Here is a 23,380-nt window from a genome sequence, read left to right as displayed (position 1 = left end):
CCTCTCTTCCTGAATGTCTGGACCGTTTCTCAAAAGGACTCCTGTTGGCCTTGCTGAGATGAGAGGTTGCCCCTGAACCATGAGAACTTCCTCAAAGACGTCACATGCCTCCAAAACTGTGAGCTAAATAAATCTCTTTTCTTTATGAAACACCCAGCATCAAACATTTTATTATAGCAACAGAAAGTGGTCTAACACATCTACTCTCTTTCTGCAATGAATATTTAATAGTTATGTAACAAAAAATAATGCTGGAAGAAAATAAATAGATATAATAAAATTTTACAACTTAGTCATCAGTCCAAAGGGCCTTGATAATAAATGGCTGGAGGTCAAGAAACCAATCTGACTCAACATGTAACTGACAGTTACTAAGACTTCCTATGCCTTAATGTTCTAAACTGTGAGAAAATAGATACCATGTAACAAGGTCATTGCCACCTAAGAGAGACAGGCATTCTCAAAACTCATGTGTAATGAGGGGAAAATGTGCCATGAGAGTTTAACATATTTCTGTGGGAGCAAAGAAAGGGAGACAGGGGTGGTAGTTAAGAACCAATAAGGGAACAGCACACCCTGACCAGAATGCATGCCAGCTTTGAGGCCTTAAGGCTGAATCAGGATCATAAGGGGTGACTTGGGTGCCTCAAGGATCAGGACAAAGGAAATTTGTCAATCAGCATGGAAATATTTTGATATTCTTGCAACCATGGGGTTGTCAATAGGAGGGGGCCCTAAAATTTCACTTTGAAAATTTAGTATAATGACTAGGTGTGAGAATATTCCAGGTAGAGGAGGGGTAGGACTAAAGGTATGACAGGGAGATGTCCTGTGGTTTCCCCTGAACAACATTAGGAAGGACATGGTCCACCACTATCTGTCCCCAACCCCCTTGCTCTAGCAGGTGACCTCCATATGTCACATGCTTTGGCTACCAAAAAGAAAAGAAGAGCTGAGAGAGGTCCACCTGGAGAGCTGCCCTGGCACTTGTGTTTAGGCTGTCATGTTTTCCTGTAGAATAATAACAGTTTTGTAGAGGCACCAACATAAGATGAAGTCATATGTCTGTGATGGAGCAAGACAATCATGTCTGAGCACTGAAAGCAAGAATACTGTACAAATGACAAAAATGAACAATAGCCCTCCTTCCCAGTTAATGAATGAATATTTTTCTCCAATAATAACTTCATTCTTACCACCTCCTAAGCAAAAATATTTAGAGATCAATCATAAAATCATATCTGCTTTCTGACCCTCTCCCAAACAAATCAGATCCTATAGTAGCTCCTCCTAACATCTCATGGAGAGGCCCATGCTTCTCCATAGAGTACAGCCTCCTTTGTTGCAGATAGTGTCAAACTCAACTTTGTCCAGCAGGTGTACTCCTGGTCTTTGGCTGGGGGGCATCAATAGTCACTACATCGCCAGAGCTGGTACTGACCATGAGAACTTTGGGAGCCTTATGCTTATTTAAAGACATTTATTGAGATAAGTGCAGATAGAAAGAATAAGGATGGAGGTTCTGGGATGAGGAAGGATTGATCCTTTTCTGGGTATATCTTTTTGCATAACTCCGACTTTCAGAATCATAATAATGTTTCAAAATACTCAGAACTCAAAAACAAACCAAAGGTTGACTCCAACCCAACTGTGGGGGAACCTAAAGTGGAATAGAAAGACTGACAAAACCTAATAGTTACAAGTTAGTTGTATAGCTCCACTGAAGAAGTTTGAGAAGACAAGAACTAAGGAACTATGGTAACTAATATCTTTGGAGGTGGTACTTGGGGTTGAACTAAGGGCCTTACGCTTGCTAGGCAGGTTCTTTACCACTTGAGCCACTCTACCAGCCCTCTTGACCATACAGTATGCTATAAAGCTAAAGACAAAAGCAGCTCATAAATGCTATTATCTAGGTAATAAAATATTTCTCACAAGAGTGTAGGTAACCGTGCTCGCTTCGGCAGCACATATACTAAAAAAAAAAAAATTGGAACGATACAGAGAAGATTAGCATGGCCCCTGCGCAAGGATGACACGCAAATTCGTGAAGCGTTCCATATTTAAAAAAAAAAAAAGAGTGTAGGTAACCAATTCTGAATCTACTGTACATGTATACTAGCATGGAACAAATAAGTAAATAGATAGATAATGGGAAGGAAATATAAATAAGGGAAAGGGGGAAGCCAAAGGAACCCTGCAGTGTTGGACTGGACTCTGAAGTTTCAAAAACAAACTCGTGGTTAGATAGATAGATGTTTGATATGTGTTTATATGTGAATTAGACATATACACATTTTATAGCTCTGTTTGCTGAGAGACCCTAGAAACAAAGACATTCAAGTAAATATGAATGTATCTAGCATCTAGAACTTGATCTCTAAATACTATTCTCTAATGAAAGGAACCAGGCCTCCTAGGAGAAGTGGTTAATTACAAGGCTGGAACAGAAGAAAATACAATTGAGTATGGAGCAGCTTATAATGCAAGAAGTTAAGAAAATGTTTTGAAAATATAAAAAAGAAAAAAGATAAAAGAAAAGGGGATGGGAAGGTGGGGGGACACTAGAGCCAACCCTATGCTGCTCCTAATGATGAAAGCAAAAACAATTTAAACTGCTCTCACTCAGCTATCCAGGGCTGGTAAGGATTGAATATAACTGCTACCCTACTGTATCTTTTAAAAGCAGCGGCATACATTAAAAAGATCATGCACCATGATCAGGTTGGTTTCATTCCAGGGATACAAGGATGGTTTAACATATACAAATCAATAAAAGTAGTACAGTACCTAAATAGAATCAGGGACCAAGACTACATGATCATCTCAATAGCCACAGTAAAAAGCTTTTGACAAAATCCAACACCCCATTCATGCTAAAATCCCTGAAGAAACTGGTAATAGAAAGAAAATACCTTAGCATTATAAAGTCTATATATGATGAACCTATAGCCAACATCATACTAACTGGGAAAAACTAAAAGTATTTCCTCTGAAGTCAGAAATGAGACAAAGGTGTCCACTTACTCTCTCTACTCTTATTCAGTATAGTTCTTCAATTCTTATCCAGGGCAATAAAGCAAGAGAAAGAAATAAAAGGGATACAAATAGGAAAGGAAGAAGCCAAATTATTCCTATTTGTAGATTTTATGATTCTATGCTTAAAAGATCCTGAAGATTCCACCAAAAAAAAAAAAAAACCTCTTAGATCTGATAAACTCTTGTGGAGAAGTAGCAGGATACAAAATCAATATACAAAAGTCAGTAGCCTTTCCATATACCAATATCAAACAGCCTGAGAAAGAAATCAGGAAAATAATCTTATTCATGATAACCTCAAAAAAAAAAAAAAAAACAAGTAATAAACCTAAGAGGTGAACACAATGAAAATTATAAAACCCTGAAGAAAGAAATTGAAGAAGACATCAGAAAATGGAAAGACCTCCAATTTGGCTAAATTACTAAAAGAAATCTACATATTTAATGCAATCCCCATCAAAATTACAACATTCTTCAAAGAAACAGAAAACTCAATCCAAAAATTCATATGAACACATAAAAGACCCTGAATAGCCAAAGCTATCCTGAGCAAAAAGATCAATGTTAGAGGTATTACTACACCTGATTTCAAATTCTACTACGGAGCCATAATAGCAAAGACAGCACAGAACAGGCACAAAAACAGACACACAGACCAGTAAAATAGAATACAAGACCCAGAAATAAACCCACACAGCTACAGACATCTGATTTTTTTTTTTTTACAAATGTGCCAAAATCAGAAGAAAACCCTAGAGAAAAGATAGCTTCTTCAAAGAATAGTGCTAGGAAAACTAGATATCCATAGATAGAAGACTGAAACTAGATCCCTATCTCTTACCCTGAACAGAAATCAATTCAAAATTGATCAAAAATCTAATGTAAGACTTGAGACTTTGCAACTACTACAGGAAAACACTTAAAGATATTGGTGTGGGCAATGACTTTCTGAATAGGACTCCAATTGTTCAAGAAAGAGCAAGAATTGACAAAAGGGATTGCATCAAACTGAAAAACTTCTACACATCAAAGAAAACAATTACCAGAATGAAGAGAAAATCCACAAAATGGGAGAAAATGTTTGCCTGCTATGCGCTGAACAGGGGATTAATATCCAGAATATATGAAGAGTTAAAAAATTAAACATTAAAAGAATAATCTAATTAATAAATGGGCAAATAAGTTGAACAGTTTTCAAAAGAAGAAGTACAAGTGGCAAATAAATATATGAAGAAATGTTCAACATCCTTTGCCATACAGAAAATGCAAATCAAAACAATAGTGAGATTCCATCTCACTCCAGTTGGAATGACTGTTACTAAGAAAACAAATAGCAATAAATACTGGCAAGAATTGGGGGATGGAACCTTTATACACTGTTCTTGGGAATGTAAATTAACACAGTCAGTATGGAGGTTCCTCAAAAACCTAAAACTAGAACTATTTCATCATGCTGCTACATCATTCCTGGGCATACATCTGAAAGAATGTAAGTCGACATACAATAGAGATACCTGAGCATTAGTCACAGCAGCTACACTGTAGATTGATTGATCATCAATCAATCAATGGTGAGTAAAGAAAATGTGGGCATATATACAACAGAGTATTATTTAGTCATAAAGAAGAATGAAATCATGCTGCTTGCAGGAAAATGGGTGAAACTGGAGATCATCATGTTATATATGAAATAAGCTAGGTTCAGAAAGATAAGGATTGCATGTTTTCTCTCATATATGGAATCCAGACCTAAAAAAAACCCATGAATGTAAAAGGGGGACTATCTGGGGTGGAACCAGCAGAAACAGGGAGAGCAAATGGAGAGGGTGATGGGGATGAATGTGGTTGAAGTACAGTATGAAAATAGAAAAATGAAGCCCAATAAAATGTTTTTAAAAAGCGGGGGCCGGGGGGATAAGAAAATAATAGAGGTAGTAAATATGATCAAAGTACATTATGTGCATGTGTGGAAATATCACAGTGAAACCCCTTTGTACAATTAATATATACTAAGATTAAAAAAAAGGTCACATGGTAGAAAGTACCTCTTCTCTACCCCCTTCCTCATTACATCTATCGATTTTGACACCTAGATTAGTTCGAACAAACAAAAAATTCCCCATGAGGTACAGTACATATAATGATTATTTTAGAGAGAAAAGTTGACTGACAATGTTCAAATGATTCTCTACCGAGGTTTTATTACACGAGAAAATACTGAGATTTAAGCATCTGGATTCCAGTTCCAGACATGAAGGATGGCCTGTTGGTGCTGTGTAATCAACCCACAAGAACTCCTGAGCAAGGACTGAGCAGCTGCTGAAAGCACAGCGGCTTTGGAAGGCTGTCTGCTGTCACCATTTTTCTGCCTGCCATGTAGCCCCTAACATGTATAATTGACAACATGTGTAGACTGTTTCCAGTGCGCTGGGCACTGTGCAAATCACTTTGCTTCCATTTGATTATTCAATCCTTTCATGACAGCCATAAGAGTTAGGTACTACACACTCCTGCATTTAACAGATATACATTTAGAAATTAAGGATTAATCAGGTACACACAAGTAGAAGGAGCAGAAGCAGGGTTTGAAGTCAGAATTCTCTGACTCCTGATTTCACATTTCACCATTAAGTCACATGGTCTCCAGGTAAAAAAGGAGACACTTGGAGTAGGAGGACAGTCATGGGGTGGTGTGTATAGTATTTTCTGAAACATGGCATTTCTAGCAGTAATTTATTGAGCAAAATAAGAGGAAGAGGCAGGAAAAGTTCACCACTTAGTGGACTGCAACTAAGAACAGTGAAGAAAGGGATCTTTCAAACTCTAATGAAAGCTGTTTGGGGAGGCCTACAATACCCAAGAAACCACCTTGGATACTGTAGTTTTTGTCATTTTAGAGAAGGTGGTCAGAAAGATAACAAAAGATGTGACTGATGAGGTCTCTGATTCTAAGGAACCTTCTTGAAATGGATTTTCAGGCCCGGACTCTGGCAATTTGTCATGGCAAGGCAAGCTTGCCTTTGTCTGAAGAGGAAGAGGCATGAGAAACCATCTCTAGGGCATGGAACAATGAGGTCTTGGCAAGATCTTTTCAAAAAGATGGGTTTTGGTAAGTTAAAGAAGGGAAGAGAACAAACGCATAGAATGTGCATGATACTCCAAAAAGTTGTTCTCAGTCAAGAAACACTAAGGACCCTTGCCATTGCTTCTGCTAGAGAACAGAGGAAACCTGTTTCTGTCCTCAAAAGAAAAGGAGAGTAAGCTTGGATGTCACCACTATCAACCATCTCATTCATTAAAAGGGAGTAGGTCACTCTGCCCATTTAGAAGCAAAAACGACCTCTGTCAGGGTTGGCCGTGGACCACCTCTAAATACAAAGACTTAGGAAAGGAGGTAATGTCCTTGGTTGAATTTTTTAAAAAAGAAGAGGAAAGAGAAGAAAAGAAATCTCATCAGCCTTGAACCAAAAGCCCATATGGGCAGAATATGATTATTACTAAGTATCGTGAATTGAAAACATAAGACTTTTGACCTGGTGTGGTTGTACATACCTATAATTCCAGCATTCAGGAGGCTGAGGCAGGATTGCAAGTTCCAGGCCAGCTTCATAGGGAGAACCTATGAGAGAGGGAGAGGGAGAGAGTGAGAGCAAGAGAATGAACTTTTTTTAAAAAGAAGGGGGGAGTGTTTAGCTAGATAATTACCTGAAGGAGTACGAAGCCCAAGATCTATCTTTAGGAGACAAAGACAAAAGTAAGCCCAGCTTATATACTCTGGAAGGCATGCTGGGATTCCCAGCAAGAACAAATAGCATGAGTGGGTACTTGTTAATAAGGAGGAAAGAAGACCCCTCCAAGGCAGCATTAACTTCCAAAGAGAAGTACAAATGCCAATGAGTTCTAAATTCTCATCAGTGTTGAAGAAGGTCAGACAAGACATGGCAGCAGAACTATAGCAGCAGTGCCTCACACTGAGCTGATGAAAGTGATAGAAGAAGCAGTAAAGATGGACATCAAGGGCTTCTCCAGGTAGCAGGGAACCACATGGACTGGGCTGCTGCTGAAGTCCAAGCTTCCATCCCAGAAGGGAGCTCAGGCAAGAAGTGGAAGCCAGTGAAGTAAAATACATTCCCATTAGAGGTAAAGGCAGGTTGGTGGGCAGGGGTAGCTTAATGTCCAGGTTGCAATCTGGGATACTATTTACCTCTGTGGTATAGAGACACTGACATATGGTAGCAAAAAGAGGCCCCATGCCTGATTAGTCAGGGCTCCTAATAGCTTTCCTTCCTAACTTTCTAACTGAATTGATGTTAGAATGGCAGAGTCTGCTGGTAAAAGGTATTGCTGGTAGGTAATTGCTGCTACAAAGCAATTACCTTTGTAGTTCTAGGACTACAAAGGGTCCTAGAACAGCCAGGGGCAGTATGGGATGAGACACAGGCTAAGAGACGTTATGTATGACGTGCACAACATTCACTCAATTCATTGTTAACAGATGTTAATTGAGCACATTTTGTGGTCCAGGTCTAAATGCTGCTGAGTTAAATAGAGATGATAAGTCAAAGTCACTGCCATTAAGGAGAAGGGACTATCAGTAACTGAGCCCTTGCTCTGATATCCAATCATGGTTATCAAGTTCTAGAAATGGAAAGAGGAATAGATATGGCCCGTCCTCTCAGGAAGCTCAGAGTTTGCTACAGGAGCCAGACCCACAGCTAACTTGGGTGAGGTAAATGTTGTTAAGTATGTAGGGGCTGAGGGTGTGAAGGACCAGGGGAGCACAGAAGAAGAAATATGTGAATTCACACTGGGTTGTTAAGGAGAAGTCTGGAGCAGGATTTTTTTTTTTTTTTTGGAGTTCTGAGGGTTGAACTTAGGGCCTTGGCTTGCTAGGCAGGCACTCTATATCTTGAGCCATGCCCCCAGTCCGTTTTGCTTTAGTTAACTTTGAAACAGGGTCTATATGCCTGGATCAACTGGACCTCAATCCTTCTGTTTGTGTTTTTCCATGTAATTGGGGATGACAGGCATACATTGGTTGAGATTGGGTCTCATGAACTGTTTGCCCGGGTTGGCCTCGAACTGCAATTCACCTGATGTCTGCCTCCAAAGTAACTAGGATTACCAGCTTAAACCACTGCTCCCAGAAGGATCAAGATTTTCTATTTCACGACGAGATGACATTTGATATGGGTTTTAAATTGTGCATAGGAAGTTAACAATTGAACAAGTAGAAGGACAGTTATTGGTACCAGAACTACATGAGGCAGAGTGCGCTACATAGCAGGCAATGTGGAACTCAGCATTGCTGTACATAAGATATAAGGGTGGGAGGAGGTGCAAAGCAGACAAGACGCTTAAAAGGTAAGTCGGAGCAGTACTTTCAGATAACGGGACCATGGAAGGCTGTGAACAGGCTTCATGCAATTGGACCTATGTTTCCTTACAGACAAAGAACTGGCAAATGGGAAGAAGGACAGAGCTGAAAATCAGAAAGACACAAGAGCCTTTGCAGAGAAATAGGCCAATTCCAGCAGGACCTGCCTCATCTAAAAGGGGCAGTTGGCCATACACCTGCCTCCCATCCTGGGGAAATGAGGCCCATGGTGGCCAGACTGTCTCACTTTTATGAAAATCTAGAAGTACACATTCAGATGCCAACTACCTAACACCATTATGATTTTCAATGTTGCTTAACTGTTTTTCAGTTTATCACACAGGGCAAGCAAAACATCCTCAGTTAAATTTCTGTATGATTAGGAATAAAAGAGAGATTTAAAATCCGAAGTATTAGTATGGAAGCTGTCTCCCTGGAGACAGTTCTGATTTTCCCAGGAACCAACCAGAAAGCCATGTGAGCCTCTCTGAGACTCATTCTATTTGCTGGTTGCACAGCTCCCATGATAGATAATCTATGCATGCTGAGCATTTAGCATAGGACCTTGCCTATGATAAGTGCTCGATACATGTAAGCTTCTGTTGTTTTTGTTGCTATACCTATTGTATTACCTTGTACAATGTATGTTGTACTATTGACTAGTGTTATCCTCCTTTTCATAAATTAAAATTGAATCTTTATTTAGATTCAAACTACCACAAATTACCACTTTAATTTCTTTTTTTTAAAACTTATTTCTCTAGTTTTCATACTCATCATAATAAGAAAGGTAAGAAAAAAACTTAACTCCCTTTTGGAAACAAACCAGAAACACAGAACTATTATAGTCTGGACATAATGTGTGCCTCTCCCCACCACCAAAGGCTCATGTAGAAGAGTTGGTCCCCAATTGGTGGCGCTGTTTTGGGAAGTTCTAGGAACTTCAGGAGGTGGGGCCCAAGCTGGAGGAAGTAATTCCTCTGCTCCCCCTTCTGTCTCTCCACCTCCCCTCTCTCTGCTTGTTGTCTGTGGTGAGGTGAACAGCCTCCTTCTCCAAAACCCCTTCCCATTGTGATGAACTGAAACCTCAGAAACTATGAGCTAAAACAAATCTGGAAGGCTTTTTTCACAATGACTAATATAAGACCCAAAATTCAACAGGTTCTCCTAAGAACAGGTGTGAATTGCATTTTTTTAAATAAACCACATCCTTTCTCTCACTTCTTTTGAAGTCTTACAAATACAAATTTAACAGAACCTTTTCCAGCTTACATTTACAACAGTAATGAAATTTTGTAGACATTTTAAGTAGCCTAACCTAAATTTGTAATTAAAGATAAAGTTGACTGCTTAAAGAAGCTTGAACAAAAAGATACCTCCCTAGCTAAAGATAAGTGTTCAACGCTTTATGCTTAATCTCCCAAACACTTCAGATCCATCTTTGCTTAGAAGACATTTAAGAGGAGATTAGCAGCAGTTGTTATACTTGACCTTTACTTGGTATACATTCTGACTTCTAGCAAAATAAGAAAAGCCTTCACCAGGTCAGAATACAGATAACTCTGAACCTGTTATAATGTATTAGGCAGGACTGAGCCTACCTCAGTCCAGGTGTGGAGACAGATGGCTGTATTCCCAGATACTTTAGAGGCTAAGGCAGGAAGATCCCTTGAGCCTAGGAATTCATGGCCAGCCTGGGCAATACGGTGAGACCCAACAACAAGAATAACAACAACAAAATTCACACACAGAAAGAGAATTTGTTGTTCTACATGACCTAAAAACTTTAGGCATGTCTAGATTCTGGGCTCAAGGGAGATAATCCAGTATTATCCTCTATAGTCCTCTACTTTCCTCAGCTCTGCCATTCTTTGCATTGCATTCACTCTCAATCAGGCATTTTCCATCTGGTAGTTGGGATGATTAATTTGGAATAGTTAAGGGATACCCAGATAGCTGGTACAGCATTACTTCTGAGTATGCCTGTGAGGGTATTTCCAGAAGAAATGGCATTTAAATCAGTGAACTAACTCATTGATTCTCTCTCACTCAATGTAGGCAGGCACCATCCAATCCTGGATAGAACAAAAAGGTAGAGGAAAGGTCAATTCTTTCTCTCTCTCTCTCTCTCTCTCTCTCTCTCTCTCTCTCTCTCTCCCTCCCTCCTGGAGCTGGGATACCCATCTTCTCCTGCTCTTAGACAGCAGAACTCCAGGTTCTCCAACATTCAGACACTAGGACTTACATCAGCAGTTCCCCAGCTTCTCAAGTCTTCAGACTTGAACTAAGACAAGCTACTAGATTTTCTGGATCTCTAGCTTTTTACAGGCCTCCTCAGCCTCTGTAATTGTGTGAGCCTATTCCCATAACGAATTGTCTGTTACATATCAATCTGTCTTTCATTGATTCTGTTTCTGTGGAGAAGGCCGACTAATCCAGTAGTCCTCAATAGTTCCAGGCTTACAGCATCCCAACCTCAGAATCCTAATGGAGTATTCGGTGTGGAGCCTCATTGGCCTACCTTGAGTTAATTTCTATTTTCCAAAGCTAGAATTCCAAGAGTAGAAATTAACTCAGGGTTAATTTCTATTTTCCAGCATCCTAGATTAAAATACTGTACACAGCTGAAGCTGAGCCCTGTGCTAAACCCTGGAGTTGGGAGATAAAGTCAATGAGACTTAAGCCATAGGGATTGAGAATGACAAAGAGATTTTCATCTAAGGAAAAGAGGGGTTCTAGAAGGTAGAATGGATTCCAGAAGAAAAAATAAGAATGAATTCCAAGAAGGGTATCTACCAGCTGTGTAATGCCCACTATGAAGTCAAAGGAAATATGATAACTTCCTTCACACTATAGAATGCATTAAACACTCCTAATAATAAATGACAAGCTAGCTGTAGCTTCATCATTAACTGGAATACAGAAGCTGAAAGAGGTGTCTGCTGAGAGCACCTCTGACTTCCCACTCACTGTCCTATGAATTATGCCTTTATGAAGCTAAACATGACTTCTTCCTTGGAGTTCAGAATGCTTTTGGAAAAATTAATGGAAAGATTTAGGGTTATGTAAGTATTTTCTATTGGTAGAGGGGAAGAGACCTAAGAATAGAAGTATTGTGAAAAGTTATAAGATTTTTTTTTTACCATGAACTATCTAAAAAATGGGGCCAATGAACTTGCTCATCTCTTAAAGGCAAGTCTTGAAATGATTTATAAATAATCCCATTCCTTTGAATGCCCAAGTCTCCCTATGTATTAGAGTTTCCCAGAGAAACAGAACCAATAGATATGTATATACAAGGGAATTGGCTCATGTGATATGGAGACTGAGAAGTCTCACAATCTTCTGTCTGCAAAGTGGAGAGCCAGGAAAGCTGGGGAATAAACCCATGGAAATCTGTAGCTTGAGTCTGAAGGCCTGAGAACCAAAGAAGATATTGCTCCAAGTCTCAGTTCAAATTCAAAGGCCCCAAAACCAAGAGCTCTAGTTTCTGTTGGCAGAGAAAGATGGGTGTTCCATCTAAAGAATGAGTTTACCTTCCTCTATCTTATTGTTCTATTTGAATCCTCAGTGATTGGATAATGTCTGCATATATTGGGAAAGATGATTTTTTTAAAGCTGAGTCTACTGACTCAAATGCTAATCTCTTCCAGAAATGCCTTCACAGAAATACCCAAAAATGACTTATGAAGTATGTTGGCATCCCTAGCCCAGTCAAGGTGACACATAAGTAATCATCACAATCCACAACCATATTATAAATAAATGTGATCCCAATTTTGGATTAGGTACGGTATGTCAGATTTTCATCATTATAACAAAAATCTGAGATAATCAACTGAATAAGAAAAAATATTTATTTTGGCTCACAGTTTTGGAGATCCCAGCCCATGACTGAATGGCACCATTGCTTTTAGGCATCTGGTGTGTGCATGGGGGGTAGGGAACAGCACATCATGGTCAGAGTGTGTGGTATAGCAAAGCCACTCAGCTCATGACTGGGAAATGAAGAAAGAAAGAAGAAGAGGAGGAGGAGCAAAAGAAGGAAGAGGAGCAGGAGGAAGAGAAGGAGTTGAAGGAAGGGGCCTAGATCCCATTTTCCCTTTCAAGGGCACACCCCTACAGACCTCCCACTAGGTGCCACCTCTTAAAGTTGCAGTAGCACCAAGCTAAGGATCAAGCCTTTAACACATGGGCTTTGGGGGACATTCCAGATCTAAACTATAGTGCAGATCAACATGATGACAGAAGCCTAGGAGAAACAGGCACATAAATTATCAGTACAGAGTAATATAACAAGTGTTTCAGAAGAAGTAAATAAGTACAAAGTTCAGTAACATCCAAGAATTCCTAGATTCCTAGGAATCATCCCTAGATGAGATAATCCAAAGAGACAATGCAGCATGAAAAGAGGAACGAGCTTGGGAAAGGAGCCTCAGAAATGCTAACATTTTAGAAGTAGAAAGAGCCAGAAACCAAGACTTAAAAAAAAAAAAAAGACAGTCAATGTCAAATGTCACAGATACAAGAAACACTTAGGATCTAAAAGATGCCAAATGAATTGCATTGATAGACTGTCTTTATTGACCTCAAAAACAGTTTCTTTGCAGAAATAAAGGTAGAAAATGATTTTGAGTGGGTTGGTGAAATATGAAGATAGCAAGTGGAAAATATTCTTTAGAAATACTCACAAGCAGAGGGGAGTGTTTGGCTTTGCCCTGAACTGTGAAAGGGGATTTTAAAGGCCTTGATGATATAGCAAAGATTAAGAAGGCAGATTTGGGTACTAGCCTGCCTGAATTCAAATCTTCTACTCTCTCTGTGACCTTGAGAAAGTTGCTTAAGTTGTACTTGCATTTCCTTGTCTGTTGGATAGAGATAATAATAATATTTTTATTATAGATTTGCTCTAAAGATTAATGGAATTAATCCATGTAAGGTGCTTGGAATAGTACCTGGCCCATGTCCAGCACTCAGAAAATATAACAGCTATTTTTATTATTATGTCTGCTCTTGCCATTTTTAAGAATGTCCAGTGATTGCCTTCAAAGGAGATACTTTATTCACTATGTTTTATTTCCAGAATCAAATACTAAATTATCTTTATAAATGTGATGAACAAAACAAACTCATGTCCAGAACACACATTTTTCCCATATCACTCTGAAGCAGTCAGCACCCAAGGAAAAAATGAATGGATTAATTGAGGATATTTCAATAAAGGACTATTTGTAATGATATTGGCCAGGTGAGGAAACCAAAAGAAGACAGTACAGAACCCTGGGGCTAGGTACAGGGGATTCTGTTACTCCTTCCTGGCCCTCAAGCCTGAAGAGTCAGGGAAAATTAGCAGTTGTTGCAACTCAGAGAGCTTAGGCATCTACACAGGCCTTCCCACAAGAGCTGTGGTCTCAGGGGAAGAGTGAAGTCAACTTCAACTTGTGGGCATGTGGCATGATGGAGTCAGGTGAACAAATATCCTACCTTTGCTCTTTTTCCCACTTGTATCCCATAATGGTCTTCCCCCTTGGCCAAACTCAGCCAAGAAACTAATAAATAGCTAAGTACATTTGTTAGTTTAGAACTTGGAAAGAACAACATCCCTGCTCTATCTCCTGCTTGCCACTAGCTGTTTTTCTCATGGCTACCCAAGGATGACTCAAACACAGTGCAGTGTTTTGATGGTTGAACATTTTTGTTGGAAGTCTCTACAAGCAGTAAGTGAACAAGGACCTACATGCTTACTTCATTCAAACAACATTTAGACCAAACCTTCCTCCCTTCCTATTTTAGAAACTAGTGATTAACTAGCAATTAGTACTCAGAGCAAGGTTAAAAAACTTAAAAATCATTAATTTCATCACTGAAACTGGTTCTGAACTCTTTGGAGTAGTTTAAATATTTGACTCATGACTCAACAAACATTTATTTAAAACTACCATGGGTCAAGTATTTATGCATGCTAAAGATTAAGGACATAGGAACTTAAAACATTATTATCAAATTACTGATTAATTCACTCAGTAAGTGTTTCTTGGGCACCTTCTATGTGCTCAGTACTATGTGATGGTCCCTGTCTAGTGTGCAAGGAAGAAAATAATAACAGTAAACAGAATATTTATAATACATAATAGTATTTCATAGTAGTGTAAGTCTATAGTGTTATAAAAAGCAAAAGAGAAAAACTCTTATGGGTTATTATGCATGAGTTGATGTTTGAACAAATACCCATAAAAAGGGTATTACTAAAGACCAAGTCCTTTGTATGCAGTATTAGAAAATGTGAAGTAAGGGTTCTTTTAGAACAATTTTATTGTACTTTTCATTTATACATCTCAAGACTTTTCAAATATCTTCATATGATATTATAATGATCATTCATTAATTCAATAAACATCTATTTAACACCTACTATAAGCTAGTAATTCACTCTAATTCACACATCCTTAAATAATATAATCCAAGTTTGCAACTAGTCTGACTCAAAACTCATGGTAAGGTCCTATAGTTGAGAAAGGTTTTTTCTTTTCTTTTTTTTTTGGTGGTATGAAGGTTTGAACTCAGGGCCTCGCACTTGCTATGTGCTCTATGACTTAAGCCACTCTGCCAGCCCTATAGTTGAGAAGAGGAAAGAAATATGTGTAGGAGAAAAATGTTTCTGTGAGTGTGAAACAGTAAGCATTTTTGTGGAAAAGAAATTAAATCAGGATATATGAAGTCAGGATAACAGAAACTACTCTAGGTATTCCAGAGGGAATTCAATTCAGGAAATGGATTACAAAGGTGATTGAAGAGATAAGACACCAAATAGGAGACGTCAAGGTAATCCAGAGATTAGCAATAGCAAGAATTGTTAACACACACACATACATGCTGGAGAGACAATACAAAAAGATGGAGTTTTCAGAGCCTAAGCATAGAATTGTCTGTGGAAATAGAGCCACGAAAAAGGCTCCCGTGGAGGTGTCTGGACCATGAAGTGAGGGGCCTCTAGAGGGAGCTGAGCATGGAGGAGATTCAGCTGGCCTACAGAAAGGAAGAAAAAATATCTTTTCTTCTCTCCTCCCTCATCCTTCTCCAATCTTCTCTTCTCCACTCCTATTCTATAGTATTTTCACTCTCTTTCATTCTTTCTCATTTTCATTCTTTCTGATTTTCATTTTTTCTCATTTTCATTTTTTCTTTCTCTCTCTCTCTCTTTTTCCCCTTCCCATCCCCTTTCACTCATGCCTCTTTTTGTCAGAGTATATGGGCTCTAGAGCAAGGAAACCTGGGAAATGAAGTTTCTCATAACACAGAGCAGACACAGGGAAAATCACAATGGGCAGTTTACAGGTCAAGGAGTTTTCATAGGCTGTTCATCTGAACTGTGGATATAATCAAACTGCTTACCCTGTCATTATTAAACTTTTCTTCAACACTAGGTCTCATTTCTTGGCTTTAAAAGGTAGGGGCATCTATAGAATTATACCATGATAACAAAACTCTATATTAGATCAGGGGTTCACAACTTGCAAAGTACTTTCTCAAACAGTCTCTCTTAATCCCCATTCCAACTGATTAGTTCAGGACATTCTATCCCAAAATATGGTACTTTGGCATATTGAATATTTTAAGCTAATTGAATGTTTTAAGAAAATGATACAACAGGAAGGTCACCCTGACCTTCCACTCACCCTTCTTCCAGAGTTGGTCAGAAAATCTGGCAAGGATTTTCTGACCTTCCCCTAATGCTGGTCATAAGACCCTCATAGGAGAGGCGCCCTCTCTCCCTGTATTTGGGGTACAAGAACATTCTTATGTCGAAAGACAAAAGATGACAGAGAAGAATCTGCACAAACAGGCCTTGATATGTTTCCCCTGCTTGTTACCATTAGGTCACAGCCTTTTTGCCCTGTCAAATTTCTCTACTATCTACTTCTCATCAAACCTACTATTAAAAAAACTCAGATTTAACTGACTCTTTAGGACTTTATTTTCTAATGAAGTTTCCTGGGACATGTTAAATAAATTTGCATGTTTTTCTCTCATTTATCTTTTTCCTAGCTTCAGTTCCTTTCACCATTTGTATCATTTTCACCTCCTTTCCTTATACCTCAACACACTTAGCTCCACAATCCTCACCACAACCTACCTATCCACCTCTAAGCAGGAAATAGGAGACTTAACATTTGCTCATGACTGCATGCACGCATATATGAGGAAGAAGAGGTATGGAAATTAAAGAACAGGAAGAAAAAGCGGGCGAAGACAACATTCAGGTGTGCCAAGCACGCAGCCTAGGAGAGGAATTGCCACGTATGTTGGAATAAAATGAATTAAAGAGGAGTGGACAGGTCTGAGTCACTGCCTGGAAGCCTCAAGTTCATCTTTGGAGGTTGCTTCTTTCACTGACTGAGTGTATGGGAGACCATGCATACCTTAAGATACAGCTAATTATCACTTAGAATAATTTAAGCTGTCTTTTGTAGTTTTATACAAATGTAGTTTGGGGCCTTGGGAATCAATTTTCAAAAAGTAACATAACATGGATAAAACTCACAAATGTAATATTAGGTGGAAAAAAACAGATGCAAAGGGGTACATACTGTATGATTCCATTTTTATAAAATAAAAGAACAGGCAAAGGAATCTATGCTGTTCAAGTCATGACAGAGACCACCCTTGAGTAGCCAGAAAGGGCACAAGTGTGATTCTGGGTTTCTGGAACAGTATGTTTATTTTATTTTATTTGCAGTACCTGAGCTTCAACTCAAGGCTTTTACCTTGAGCCACTCCATCAGCCCTATTTTTGTGAAGGGTTTTTCAGCCCCTATTTGCTGGGGCTAGCTTCGAACCTCGATCCTCCTGATCTCTGGCTCCTAAGTAGCTAGTATTACAGGCATGAGCCATTGGTGCCCTGGTTTCTTGATTTGTGTACTGGTTACAGGGCTATGGTCAGTTTTTGAAAATTTGTTGAACTATACATACATTAAAATGTGTGCACTTTCCTGAATATTTATACTTTAATAAAAGGGGAATTTTAAGATCAAGTAGCATAAGTTGTTTTAAGAAAATTTTGAGCACAGATGCCTTGAACTTAAAGTTTTCCCTAATGACTGCAGTCAGTTGAAAAGGGCAAATGTGAAAGGCTCTTGACATCCAGCCCTTCATTCCTCACTCATTTAATGACAATGAAGAATGATGTCAGGCAAACTAGAAGTCAGAGGAGTCCCTGACTTATAGAGTTCACCATGGAAAAGGGGAGGATTCAGGTTTCTATAAAACATCTATGCAATCAATATATAAGAGATGGTGAGGACAGAGGGAGGAGAGAATGCCAAGAAGCTGAGTCCTAAAGGTTGAATAGAGTGGCAGAGAATATTAGAAACTAAGGGTTGTCAGGTAGCTTTTAAATGTTAGGTTTATCTAGTCCACTAGAGGGCGAACACAGACAGGCATTTGTGACAATTCCTTACCCTCAAGAAACAGGCTGAAAGTTTGTTTGGTTTCATCTTTCCCTGATAATGTTGAAGGAGCACAATTACTCACAAACCTAAGAATTCAAGTGCAACTTGATAAACATAAATGTTTCTGTATAGCCTTGCCCAATAATGTAATGCAGATTCCTACCAAATGCCAATTGACCTTAAAAGGAAAAAAGATAAGATGTCAATAAAGCATGATTAAAAATTGATCTAAATAGATTTCTTGACTTTCACACATCCTCAGAGAGTTGACTGCAAGCACAGATGCACTATGACTTTTTCTTATCTATTAGCACCACCACCCCAACATACACATGCACAAGACCCTCAAACCTGCCACACTCCACACTCCCTACACAACACATTCTACTGTGGATCTGGTATATGTATTTGTTTTTCATTCAGGCAGGTATAACAAAAGTAATTTTATACATTGCCTGTAGACAAACAGAAGGCAGAACAATCAATTTTCACATTCTATTAAATGATGAGGGATGAAATCAGGATTAAAACTAAGACATTTCCAGTATACTTAAGAGCAGATTTCTTTAACATCTACTAATACCTCAAGCACTATAGAAGCATTTAAGAGATGTTACTCTCCTCTTTTAAAATTAATTCCCAGTGCAATCAAAATTTTATTTTTTTAAATGAAAGCAATATTCTGTGTGATGTGATTTGTGTGATGTAATGTGATGAGTGAAACCATTGCCCTTCTCCTAGACTCATCCCCTCTCATTCCTTCCTTCCTCACAAGTTTCAGGCTCATTCACCTGAATGACATCACCAAATATTTTGCATTTACTATTAGAAACCACTCAACTCCTGTCTGCCCTTCCCAATGTGTGAAGCCGAACTCTGGTCTTTACCTAACCACTCTGTGGCCCAGAATCTAGTCTACATTTTCCTGCCTCACCAGCAGCTAGATGTGGCCATGATTTTGCTAATGGGGATATAAGTAGAAACATTCAGTGGGACTTCCTAGTCTCCTTCTAGGGACACAGAAGCTCTTCTTTCTATTTTACTGTTTCCTACTATCTGAAATACAGGTAGGACAACTAAGACTACTGGGAGACCTTAGATCCCAAGATGGCAGTGACCATGGAAGGACAGAGAAGAGGATGGAAAGCACTACAATGGCACAAGGAAGTTGGAGCAGAGTGTACCAGCCTCTAGATATCTTTAATGTAAGAGAGAAACAAACTTCTATCTCAGTTAAACCACTGTCATTTGTAGCTTTACTACTGCATGGCAACAAACCTCAAGACTAATTAAATATGCATTATTTAATTAGACACACCGCCCTATTTTCTTCACTGTCATCTGCTCTCTGCAATACCTCAATCATTGTGTTTACACAAGAACAGGGGCCTAGTCTATCTGGTGCAATGTCTCTGCTCAGTGCAGTGTTTCCTTGCAGGAATGCCTTCCAAGAATCTCTTCAGAAATTGGTATTTTTCTGAATTCCAAGTAAAAAAAATCCATTAAATTCCAAGGGAAAGTATTACAATTCTTCCAGGAAGAAATAAAGCTTAGTAATCTTCCTGGAGAGTACTGGTTTGGAATTTTACCAATAACAACAACTAGCATTGCAACAGTGGTGATGGAACAATGGAAAGTTTTTAGCCGCAATGCTACATCACCTTCCTATAACAAAAGTGTTGAAGATGAAGCCTCAAAAACAACTAACGGTGGAAGCAAATATAGTGCAGATTTCAACTACGAGATGGATGAAAGGAATTACTGTAATTCAGGTGATGTTGCGAAAGCTGCATGATCTGGAAGGTAATGCTTTTCTGGCAATTTTGAGAATATGAAAATGGTAGAACTATTTAAGTCTTGTCCTGTTAAAAGTTCTCCTTTGCAACAAAAATTAGGGTAAAAAATTCCTAACAGTCATTTTCAACTGCAAAACACTTTTTCTGTACAAACAAAAATGACTGAAAAAATAATAAGCCCTTAAATCATAATAAAATTATTTTATGACCCCTGGAGCTACAGCACTGATGGGAAGAGGAACATGATGATATTATAAGAGAGATGTTAAATTGCTTAAAATATGTTTAATGTTGAAGCATTAAGTCATCATGGTGCAAATCTTATAATCAAAAATAGAATTCTGCTTTGAGCAATATGCTTTTAAAAGAAATTACAACCAAATTGCTTAATGCAGAAAATGCAAAATCACTCACTAAATATTTAAGCAATGTTAGTAGTTTATATGCAGTGGACAACTTTTTTGCTTTGGCAAACAAAAATAAAATAACCCAATTAGCAAAATCACTAACGAAAAAAGTTTTGTGAAGGAAATTTTATCAGAAGAAATGCAGGAGCTGGGGATAAAGCTTAGGGGTAGAGCATGGGCTTAGCAGGTACAGAGTCCTGGGTTAGATCCCCAGCACTGCAAAAAAAAGAAAAGAAAAAATAAAGGAGGTTCAAAAAGGAGTGAATGTTATTGGGGTCTAACTCCATTGTGAGGTCAGAAACTGATCTAAAATCTCAATTAGCAAAAATAATATTGACTGCAAGGAAAAAATCAAAGGCAGAGAGAGAAGTCTATTTTTTCATCATTATGAAAAGCAAATGAGTTTATAATAAGCGATATAGATGCTTCTAGACACTCTTAATAATTCAACTAACATCAGCATAAGATGCAGAAACATTCCACATCTGGAATACTTGTTATGAAACAAAGATCAAGATGATGTTGTATGTTTTTAATTTTCTTTTCTTAGTTTGGTTTTTATTTTTTAATTAAATGAGAAGGATTGGGAATACTATCACTTGACAGGTCAACCTTGTATTGGAGATCTCAGAAATCTCACATTTAACTTTTTACTGATACACAAAATATAAAATTGTTACTGAAATAACATAAATTTTCAATATATGTATACATTATGTAATGTATAAATTAGGTTAAACATATCTCCTCAAACACATATCATTTCTTTATGATAAAAACTCAAAATTATTTCTTCTAGCTTTTTGAAACATACAATAAATTGTCATCTACAGTCACCCTAATGTACAATACCACACCTGAACTACTGGCTCTGATCTAACTGTTCCCTAGTACTCACTGATCAACTCCCTTCCCTCGCCTCTCTCTCTCCTCTGGTAACCATCATTCTACTCTCAACTTCTATGAAATCAACTTTTTTAGATTCCACAGATGAGTGAGATCATGTATACTTGTCTTTCTGTGCCTGGCTTATTTTACTTAACTTAATGATCCCCAGTTCCATCCATGTTCTCCCAAATAACAAGATTTCATTTTTTTTTATAGAGGAATGGTATTTGATGGCATATATGTAACATGCTAGCTTTATCTACTCATGAGGTGATAGACACTTAGGTTGCTTGTTTCTTAGCAACTGTGAATAATGCTACAATGAACCTAAGAGTACAGATTTATCTTTAAATTTTGTTTTAAGAAAGACAACTTAAAAATTTTAAATGTGCTATTTTCTGTTAACTATTTGAATCATTTTATTTGCCATTTATTTTGTGTCAATATTTCTTATTTTCAAATGCTTATTTCAGGTAGAGATTTTTTACACATAACTGAAGTGCAATATAGTCTCGTCCAAATACATATGACCATAAGTAAGTCATATAACTCATGCATTTATTATCATGGTTTTGTTTTGGTTTTTGGGTTCTGCTTGTTTAGGTATCTAGTTTTTTAGAAAACACCAGAAACTCTTACTATAACAAAAGATTGGCTCACTGTTTTTTACAATAGTCATTGTTATTTTAAAACATACTAGGAAGGTGCCAAGGGGAAAACAGAGTAACTTAGGAGTTCGAAAATCCCTGAGAATTCTAATTTCTTGCTCCAAAATTCTGAAGGCTAATATCTATTAGGAATTTGCAAACACCAGTGCAAGGACTGGTGAGGAGTAGATGCTCCACATACAGCCAGGCCAAGTGGAGTAACTATGTTTAACACTCACAGCATTCCTGTGAAGCTGATGGAAAGTGCTCATTTGTGCATTGGGAAACCTGGGCTTCCCTTGAGGCTGTGTGGAACAGTGCATTAATGTTTCTTTGAGGTTCTATTTTTACTGGGGTGCCCTGTGAGACACATCCTTGAGATTCCTAGAAGTATATGGGGCCTACACTTAAATTTTTCAGGCGAAGCATTTTATAGCCACATTGGATTTGATCTCAGTCCTGAAGCCATTTTGTATGCATGAATCCTTTAACGGGGAGACTGGGGGTGAGCAACAGTTTTATTTTGAAAACCAGCAAATCTTGACTTCTTTGTATTTCATCCTAATTCTCGTAAAAACTTGAACAATTTCTTCTTTAGAGCATTTCTGGTCTCATAACTTTATCACAGACAACTAAGAAGAGCCAGTTGGCACTTTCTACATTCTGCTTGGACTTCGACCCAGCCAATTCAACCGGTTATAAAATACTCTTCTATTTTCCACACTATTGCAGGCCACTTTCTGCCACTAATAAAAAGGATTTTATTTTCCAGCCACTATATATGTATTCATCATTCTTTTACACCCTCACCAACAACTCCTCATGCCTTATTCTACTTCTTCCTGATAGCCTATCCCAAAATCAATGTCACACAGTTTAGGTATTTGTTGTATTAGCACCGTACTCCCAAGTACCAAAATCTGCTCAAGCTATCTATTACTCTGTAATAACTTAGTGGTTTGAGAAACCAACTTATCATTTTTATATTCCAACAGGGCATAGCAAGGGACAGGTCATTTCTGCTCCAGGATGTCTGGGGCATCAGTCTCAATGACTTGAATGGCTGGGCAGCTAGAACAAGTAAAAGCTACCTGGGCATCTTCTTCTCCTCTCTCTTTTTCTACAAAGTTTCTTCATGTAGCTAGTGTAGCTTCCTCGCTTCATGGCAGCCTCTGCATGTCCAGACTGTTACATGGAATCTCAGTGCTCCAGTCAATGGCCCAAGTGAAAGCACATGGAAACTGCCAGTTTCTTTAAGGGAAACCTAGAAACCGGCCCACTTCCGCAATGTGCCACTGTCAAAATAGACTCAAGGGCAGGAAACCTAGGTTCCATTTCTCAGTGGGAGTGGTGTCAAAAAATGTGCTATTTTCATCTGTTACACTTTTAATTTAGTAGTAGTAGTAGTAGTGGTAGTAGTGCTAGGGATCGACCCAAAAGCCTTCTGCGTGCTAGGTACCACTGACCTATACCCCCAGCCCTTCCATACCTTTATTACTAGTTATAATAGTAGAATCAATTTTCATGATAATAAAGACTCAGATGTAATCTAACTTCTACCCTATCCCACTCTTTAAAAGGAACTCATCTCAGATTCTCATCTTCCACACAGTGATGTCTCCTGAGACTCTCAGTTCAGCATATAATGCACAGTGTTTAAAATAATTGATGTGCCAAGTATTTCCCATTCATATCTCCAGGGAAAGCCTTTCTTCTGCTTTACCTGCTCTGTACACCAAGTAGCAAATGATTCCATTTTGACTTCTGGTTGAGTTCA

At 38.4% G+C, this 23,380-nt stretch overlaps 1 long non-coding RNA gene and 1 other non-coding gene across 2 annotated transcripts in view; one reads left to right on the top strand and one right to left on the bottom strand.

Annotated features, from left to right (window-relative positions):
- Positions 1-23,380, bottom strand: part of LOC141422626 (uncharacterized) — a 58,713-nt gene that overhangs the window by 5,500 nt on the left and 29,833 nt on the right. Inside the window, exon 2 of the long non-coding RNA XR_012447366.1 lies at positions 6,592-6,658. This is a non-coding gene — a long non-coding RNA (uncharacterized lncRNA). The remainder of the gene's footprint in view (positions 1-6,591; positions 6,659-23,380) is intronic.
- On the top strand, positions 1,960-2,067 carry LOC141422802 (U6 spliceosomal RNA). Its single transcript, XR_012447526.1, has one exon. It is a non-coding gene; the product is annotated as a U6 spliceosomal RNA (small nuclear RNA).

The sequence above is a fragment of the Castor canadensis genome, chromosome 4 (assembly GCF_047511655.1).
Source record: "Castor canadensis chromosome 4, mCasCan1.hap1v2, whole genome shotgun sequence".
NCBI lineage: Eukaryota > Metazoa > Chordata > Mammalia > Rodentia > Castoridae > Castor > Castor canadensis.
This window is presented reverse-complemented; position numbering and strand designations above follow the sequence as displayed.